Here is an 8,081-nt window from a genome sequence, read left to right on the forward strand (position 1 = left end):
CAAAACAAAATGGTTGTCTGATTGCGAAGAAGAAGAGATAGTGGATATTAGGCAGGACCTGCACAGCACCTTTCCCCGGGTGTCACGTTCACTCTGCAGCAGCGTCTTACGAGATACAGTGTCTCAAATCCTTCTCTGTTTTCACTGACATTTACTTTTCTTCTCCGTTGAGATGCAATGGTCCAAGAAGATAACGGATTTGGCGCAGAAGACTGGGTGAATGGAAGGAAGATGCAGTATTGCTGATTTGGGCATCTAGTACGAGAGAAGACAAACATGCCCATGTTTCAAAGGCTCTTATTTGAGTGAGCGAAGTCTCTGTAGTGTGTAGGCCACACTCTGCTGTTGTTACTGTTGGCTCCCTGGGTAACCCAGCAACATAAGCAGTTTACTATCAGCTAGAATAGAGCTCAGTCCCATGGAAAGTAAATTGCTTGCTACTCTCAGATAACTATTAGCATTTAACCTCAGAACCTCTAACAACACTCTGTAAACTCTCTGTCTTTGAAAGCGGAATCTTGGTGATATTCTTTTGTTCTGGGATGTGAGTTCCTTTCGTCAAAGGGACAAACTCATCACTCATTTTCTCCAGCTATTTCAAAGCAGGGGTTCATATAATTTACAGATAAATTAAGGCAAGTGTTTTTTCTGCCCTCTGTCAAGATGAAAACTTGATTTGAAAAGACATAAATTATCATTGTTTATTAATGATTATCAGTCAACGCATTAGCCTACACTTTCCTTAAGCTACTGTGTCTGTTATGTCAAAAGAATACTCTGGGGTCACTCAGTTTGCTGTGTGCTTCCGGAGTTTCCCTTGGTTTAGTGAATTATTCAGGCTCCTTAGGATCCCAGGCATCTGTTTCTCCAGGAATCCTGCATTCTCTGCCAGTAGCTTAGCCTTTGCAGCCACTTCACAGAATCCTCCCCAAGACACTGGTGTCTACAGTCCCTGATCTGTGACACAAGGGAAGTCTCCTCTGTGAACATCCCCGTAAGCCAGGGAATAGATTCAAAAGAATATTCCTTCTGAGAGAAAACTCTAAAAGAAATGGGATTTCTCTGGGAGAGTTTGGAGAGCTGTGAAGACCTGAGAGACCCTAAAGCAGCCATGGTTCAACTCCTTTGGGTCACAGACCTCCGAGAGAATCCTATGACATTCATAAATCCTTCACCCAGACAAACATGCAGATGTTTTGGGCTCATTTTGTGTCCGTTCTCTTCCAAGGACACCAAAGAACTGTCTAAGCTCAGGCTAAGAACTCTTGCTTCATCATTAGCAGAAAATGTGGCCATCTCTTTCCTATCATAGCCCAATTTGAGGTGCAGAAAGGAAGCCAAGGAAAAGGGAGTAGAAGCCAAGACTGGGGATGCTAGAAAGAGACCCCATCATGTCCTTCCTGACTTCTGCCCTCAAGGCCTCTAACCTTCAGAGCTAGGGATTTCACCACCTCGACTTCCTGTCCAACGTCTGATGTGTGACCAAGCCAGGCACCTGGTGTTGCTCTTACACGTGGGATCCAGGTCCAGGAACCAGGCCTAAAAACCAAGCTTTGGTCATGCGCCTGTGAACCAGCTCCTGCCGTATATATTCGATTTGCAGACATGAATCATTTCTCTTTTGCCCCTTTGAAATTTTAGAGTCCTGGCCCCAAGATACAGACGTATATTTTCTTACAGACCACTTAGAGTGGTTTTGTGCTGTTGGCTCTGCTCACAGCCTGTCCAGTTCATATTGCTTCCAGCCGATTCCAGGAGAGGAGAACAAGTCAACAGTGGGAAATGGACTTTTCTTAGTTCCTCTGGAGTTGTTCAGGCTCAAGTTCACTAGTGACATAAATGACTTTCTAATCCCTTTGTATTATACCTTCTGTCTTTTCCTTTTTGAAATATTTTGTTCCTGTCTTCAAGATGTTTGAAATCTAAGGAACAAAGAGAAAAGTGGAATGTGGTGTGCACCTTAAGACTGAGATAAACGGTAATGAGATGGTGATATACGGAGTTCTCAGAGGAAGAAAACTGGCTTTGAGCCAAAGGGAACAGGAAGCCAGGGATTTGAGCAGAGACCTGAATGACTGCGTATTTCCCACAGGACAACCATTCTTAATCTTTTATTTAATAAACCTTTGAGAATGTGATGAAGATTGAAGAAGGCCTCTGAGAGCTGTGGTAAAGCCAGTTCATAATTAAAAATCAAGGTCCTGCATTGTAGCTACAACATCAGCGTACCCTGAGCAGGTCATTTTCATGACACATCTGGATTCCCTCACCTATAAAGCAGAATTGAAGGACAGAGGACTAGCAATAACTCAGGTCTCTACTTGCTTTAAAATTCCATAATTCTATCATTTAGTTTATCACCCTGGATACGGCCACACTTATTGTTACAAAGAGACAGAATATGTTCTTATCAAAAGGAAAATAATTCTTGTATGTCATCCTAAAAATTATTGAAAAATGCATGCTGCCCACACTGAAATTTTAAAGATCCTAATATTTTACAGCTTCTCATTTAAGGGGTTCATTGTAAATAATGAAGGCCAAACTTTACTGAGAAATGAATCTGTGTCAAGTAAATTGCTAAGTGCATTGCATGCATTATATCATTTAATCCTTGCATTGATTCAATGGATAAAGTGCTGTTATTATCACATACTACATTATTATTCTCATTTTACAGATTAGGAAATGAAGGAGTGCAGATATTAGGTTACTTTCTCAAGGAATCTCAGTCTGATTTGAATTTGGGCACTCAAATTCCACAGCCCAGGTACCTCAATCCCTGCTGTGGTTTGTTTTACTACTGGGGTGAGACTTTTTGTCAGTGACTTACAAGGTTTCTTGGGTCATAGACACTTTGAAAACTGAATGAATTACCAGTCTGTGCGCTTGCATATAGAAAGCTTGCACAAATGCACACGTGCACACCACACTCATATATACACTTAAACATGTGCTGACACATGTATGTTTTCCATCCATTTTAGGATCCTAGAAACTCTTTTGAGGTCTGTGCTACGGACTTTAGTCTAAGCTTCCCTACTGAAGGCCAGAAATAGCTGTAGAAGAATGGAAAGACTGAAAAGACTGGTCAGGGTTAGTCTGGGACAGAGACAGCTCACCCAGTTTATCTTTGCAAAGGGTAGAAAGCATGACTGTTGATTGCCAAGCGGGTGGGGTCGGCCAGAGAGCTCTGATGCAAGGACAACCTACCCCAGGGATCCTGCCAGCCCGGTGAGGTCGCCGACATGCCACTGCTCATGGGGCAAGGACACTGGGACTGATGTTGCCGGTGGAAACAGGATCATCTTTCTCTAGTCACTCTTTCTTTGCCACAGTCCTTCTTAGCTTGTCCCCAAATACAGTGCCCCCCTCAGCGGTGACCTAGGCCTTTCAAAACCAGTCTAGAAAATGGCATTCGATCTGCTACCCTCCATCACAGTGAGACGTACAGTTATATTCAACGAATTAAGCACAAACGTTTTTAAGAGTAAGCATTCTCAAATGATGTGTAAAAACTTCAGCGCAGTTGCTTTTCCACCGAGAAGAAAATCTGAGAAGGCAAGGCGGGACTGTGGGTCTCAGTGACAAGCGCCCCTCCTCATCTCCCAGCTCCCCCTCTCACCTGGCTCCTCCGAAGCTCGGCCTGACCCAGATGCGGCCGTCTTTGCGGGTGGAAGGTGACGCGCTCTGCCCACTAGAGGGAGACGTGCTCACATTTATCCGCTGGCTCTGAGACTCGAACTTGATTGCGGCGGCAGCGCCTCGACCTTCCTTTGCTACGCGACCCGTCTGGGTTTGATCACAGAACCTCTGCGTAAGTTTTCAACTCGCATTGCAAGAGATGACGAGGATGCAGAAATGACTAGCGCGCAAATCAGGGAGTGACCTTCTCCCAGTCCCCCCCCTCCCCCCGAGATGCGTGGCTTGAACCCGCCTGGGAGGCGCCCGCAGCCCCAACCCTGGGAACGCAGCGTCGCAGCCTCCACGTGGGCCACGTGGACCCCAGTGGGCACCGCACCTGCAGCCCGCCCGACCTGCCGTTTTTACCTTGTTCGGCCGGGCTGACTCCCACAGCTAAGGCAGGAAAATGTGCCCGAGGCGATTGCTGGTGGCATTCAAATCTTTTTTCTATCTTTTCTCTCCTCTGCCAGCCTTCCATCCCTAACCCCCTTGGGTTCCCTCTGAGTGGCCCTCGGCAGTGGCCGGCCCAGCGGTTGGTTCTCTTCTGTCTACGACCTTGCCTGAAGGTTGCTCCCCAAAGCTTGTGAATTTCCTGAGGGACGTGCACTGAAGTTGTGTTTGGAATTGCGTCTCTTCCACTAAGAAGTGTAATACACATATATGCACGGCACTTCTTTGAGTTTTCTTTTTCTGACTTTAGAAATAATCTGAATTGAGTTTTCTTCGCGAAAGCAGAAGATGGAAGGTGTATCACAGACATGGCCCCCACTGCTGTTCTAACTTTAATTTAAATTTGTAATGGGTATGTGCATTTAGAGAAGAGCCAGGGAGCTGAGATACATAGTTCTATTTTCTTGTATTTCCCTTAAAATGTATTATTTCATACAGAAGAGGTAGAATTGTCCTTACATGTCACTATCCTCCATATCTGAGGACACATTTCTAATTTAATATGTACTTAAAAGCAACAAACTTGTAATATAAAAAAGTAGTTTCAAACCAAAACAAATTTTAGGTATTTTGCCTTTTAAGAGAAGAAGCATATTTCCTATTAGTGAGAAAGTGGAACCCTCTGATGCTACCTTTCCATTGCAGAGAGGTGGGAAAGGGGCACCCAGAGGAGACAGTCTGTACGGGACACTGATGAATGTTTGGAGTTACAACGGTAAGCCCTGAGCTGAGTTTGGGAGTCGGGGCTTGAGAAAAGGGAACTGTTCGTCCACAGGGTGAATTTAGATAGATGTTCCCTGAGGGGAGGTGGGGTGTGGGGCATCAGAAGACCAGAGAATGGAGGATGAAGAGTGTGTGTTTGAAACATTCAAAGCATAAATTGACATTTAAGATGTAAACTTCCTCCATTTCTCAAGTCATCAGTAAAGTCTGTGCAGCCCAAAGGAATTCTTCTGATTCTTCTTATTTTTGATAGACATCAAGAAAATTGTGTAAGACTCCTTTCGTGTGTGTGCATTCTTTCAAGAAATATTTATTAAAATCTGCTGTGAAGCAAGTTTAATTCTAAGTGCTGGTGATACAGAGGTGAACAAGAAAATAAGATTCCTGGGCCGGGCGCAGTGGCTCAGTCCTGTAATCCCAGCACTTTGGGAGGCCGAGGCGGGTGGATCACGAGGTCAACAGATGGAGACCATCCTGGTCAACATGGTCAAACCCTGTCTCTACTAAAAATACAAAAAATTAGCTGGGCATGGTGGCACGTGCCTGTAATCCCAGATACTCAGGAGGCTGAGGCAGGAGAATTGCCTGAACCCAGGAGGCGGAGGTTGCGGTGAGCCGAGATCGCGCCATTGCACTCCAGCCTGGGTGACAAGAGCGAAACTCTGTAAAAAAAAAAAAAAAAAAAAAAATATTTTGGATAAATACACAAAATCACTTCATGATTTTTTTTTTTAAAAAAGACCTTTAATTCAGAGCATTTATTACAAAATTAGTGGGGTACTGGAGGAGCAAAAGGGGAGATTTTGCCAGTGGGAGGCAATTGGGAGATTAGAAAGAAGTGAGGAGGAGGAAGCCATGTTTTCTCTTGTGTTTGGTGGGGACTTTGCCCGCAGCAACTTCCAGACAGCAGTCCTGGGTTCCTGCTCACGATTGCAAACGGCAGCAGGGGTCTCCCGCCTCTGCTTTTTCATCCCTACTGTAAGTGACAGCAGCTCCCTCTTCGTTCTGTGGATTCCTCCCTAGAGGTGTGCGGCTTGTTTGCAGCTCTGTACACAGTGCAGCTGAACCCTTTCACTCAGGCTTCTTTCTTCTTTCGGCACAGCCAGATGACAACTCTAGCCTCCCTAAGCACACTCCCTGGTAGAAGGGGAGATCCAGAGAGATGCTAAAATGAGGGACACTCTGCAAAGTAGAGGGCTTGGTGCCAGCCTACCCAGGGCACGAGTGCTTCAGTCTGCCTTCCTTAGCCTATTTCCAGATCACTGTCTGGCAGACGAGCCTGATCCCACTGCCCTGCCTCTGACCTAGACTTGCAGTCATCTTCCCTCCAAGTCTGAGCAGCCACACTAACCCCAGATATTCACATCTGGGAGCACCCTAGTGAAAAAGCCGCTGATTTAATATCTCGAATATATATATAAATATAATCTATTTATTTTGATAAATATTTAAACCTATATTTATTTTTAAATTGCAAGAATGGGATGGGAGGAAGCGGAGACACTGAGAACAGACAAATTTTAAATGTTTTTCCATAAATGGGGCAGAGGATTAAGGCAATAGTTGGAGCAGAACATAAGGTTAAGGGTTTTAAGTTTGGAGATACCATAGCATTGTTGGAATAATACAGCAGGGTGGGAGATATTGATGAGTGGGAAATGGCAGGAGCCTAGTTCCTGAGACAAGAAGGGATGGCTGGAGGGGTGTGGAAGGCACAAGAGGCAATGGCTGCAGAGCACAATGTGAAAACAAGAACTCCAGGGCAGTAGACAATTCAAGTCAGAAATAACAAGACAAGGTACCCCAAGAATTCACAAAGCTCTTAAAGGGGACACTGGGCATTTAACAGGGACTGGAATTATGGTTTGAGCAAATCCTACCAGGTCTTATGGGGCAGGGTGACCCATTTTACATCTGGGTTCATTCATTTAGTAAGTGGAAACAGAACATTTTAAAGCTGTTTCTAATTAAAAATCTGTCTATTTCACCTTAGCCTTCTCTTTCTTAGTCTTACCTTTTGCTTTTTAAACATATGTTAATACTTTATGTTCTAGTCAAATTGGCACATAGGCAACCCTGAACAAATGCTTGTTTCACTAATAAATAAATTGGACTCATTTATGAGAGGCCTGAGGTCTCTTTGGCCTCGCTGGAGCTCTCGGTTTCTGCAGACCATGTTTTCCTGGATCTACACATTAAAAAAAGTTTTAAGTACTTTTCTTTCCTCTCAATACTCTCTGCCCCATCTATTTTTCCACTTCTCAAAATCATATTTCTCCTTCATGTCCACCTTGAATTCAACTTTGTTGATGAAGGCTTTTAGACCTTCCTGCCTAAATATGATATCCTGTCTTCTGCATTCCATAGAATTGTCTTTATCTGGAGGTTGTTTCTTGTGCTGTGTCAAGAGTTACGGTTGTTTGTGGAGCTGTCCAAGTGTTCTCTGCTTGACTGTGAGCACAGTGAGGGCAGTAACCACATCTTATTCTCCTTCATTACCTTTATTATTTACCTTGACACAGCTTCTTGTGTGTAGGAAGTGTCAGCAAAGAGCAGATTAATTTGCATTTAATTTTCCTACCCCACGGTACTCATTAGTACACTGACAAAAATGAACTGAGGTCCTGCTGCCTGGAGCCTCTTTCGTTAGCTGTGGAATAACCAGTTAATCAGCTCAGACTGCAAACAGATAGGTTGCTTTTATCACTCCACTTTCAGGATTAAAGATTTTTTTTTTTAATTCAAACACCTTCCTCACGTCTTTTCCAGAAATACAGATATCTACAAAGGCACACACTGAGTATATTCACATGCATGCTGTCTCACACACATGTTCCTTTTTACACACATGCATAAATACACACACACTCTATATCCCCAAATGGAATCCTGATTAGTTTTTTTATATCAGGTTGATTGTGGTATAATTTACATATAGGAAAATTTGCAATTTTAGGGGTATATCTCTATGAATTTTAATAAGCACATGTGTTAGCTGGGGTTTCCCAGAGAAATAGAACCAGCAGGGTATAAATAGGTGTGTGTGAATGCGTGTGTGTGTATTTGTGTGTATATACACATAGGTATATGTATTCCATGGAATTGTCTTATGTGATCATGAGGACTGGCAAGCCCAAACCTCATAGAGCAGGCTAGAATCTGGAACCAAAGCAGGCTGATGCTTTGGTGCTGTGACCTGGACCAGAATTTTTCTTCTTATAGGA

At 43.8% G+C, this 8,081-nt stretch overlaps 1 long non-coding RNA gene across 1 annotated transcript in view; it reads right to left on the reverse strand.

Annotated features, from left to right (window-relative positions):
• Nucleotides 1–4,269, reverse strand: part of LOC118143593 (uncharacterized) — a 6,412-nt gene extending 2,143 nt beyond the window's left edge. Inside the window, exons 1-3 of the long non-coding RNA XR_004727767.3 lie at nucleotides 4,051–4,269; nucleotides 3,626–3,792; nucleotides 1–1,922 (exon numbers count right to left, since the gene is read on the reverse strand). The exon at nucleotides 1–1,922 is cut by the window's left edge and continues 2,143 nt beyond it. This is a non-coding gene — a long non-coding RNA (uncharacterized LOC118143593). The remainder of the gene's footprint in view (nucleotides 1,923–3,625; nucleotides 3,793–4,050) is intronic.
• Between the last annotated feature and the right edge of the window lie 3,812 nt (nucleotides 4,270–8,081).

The sequence above is a fragment of the Callithrix jacchus genome, chromosome 11 (assembly GCF_049354715.1).
Source record: "Callithrix jacchus isolate 240 chromosome 11, calJac240_pri, whole genome shotgun sequence".
Taxonomy (NCBI): Eukaryota; Metazoa; Chordata; class Mammalia; order Primates; family Cebidae; genus Callithrix; species Callithrix jacchus.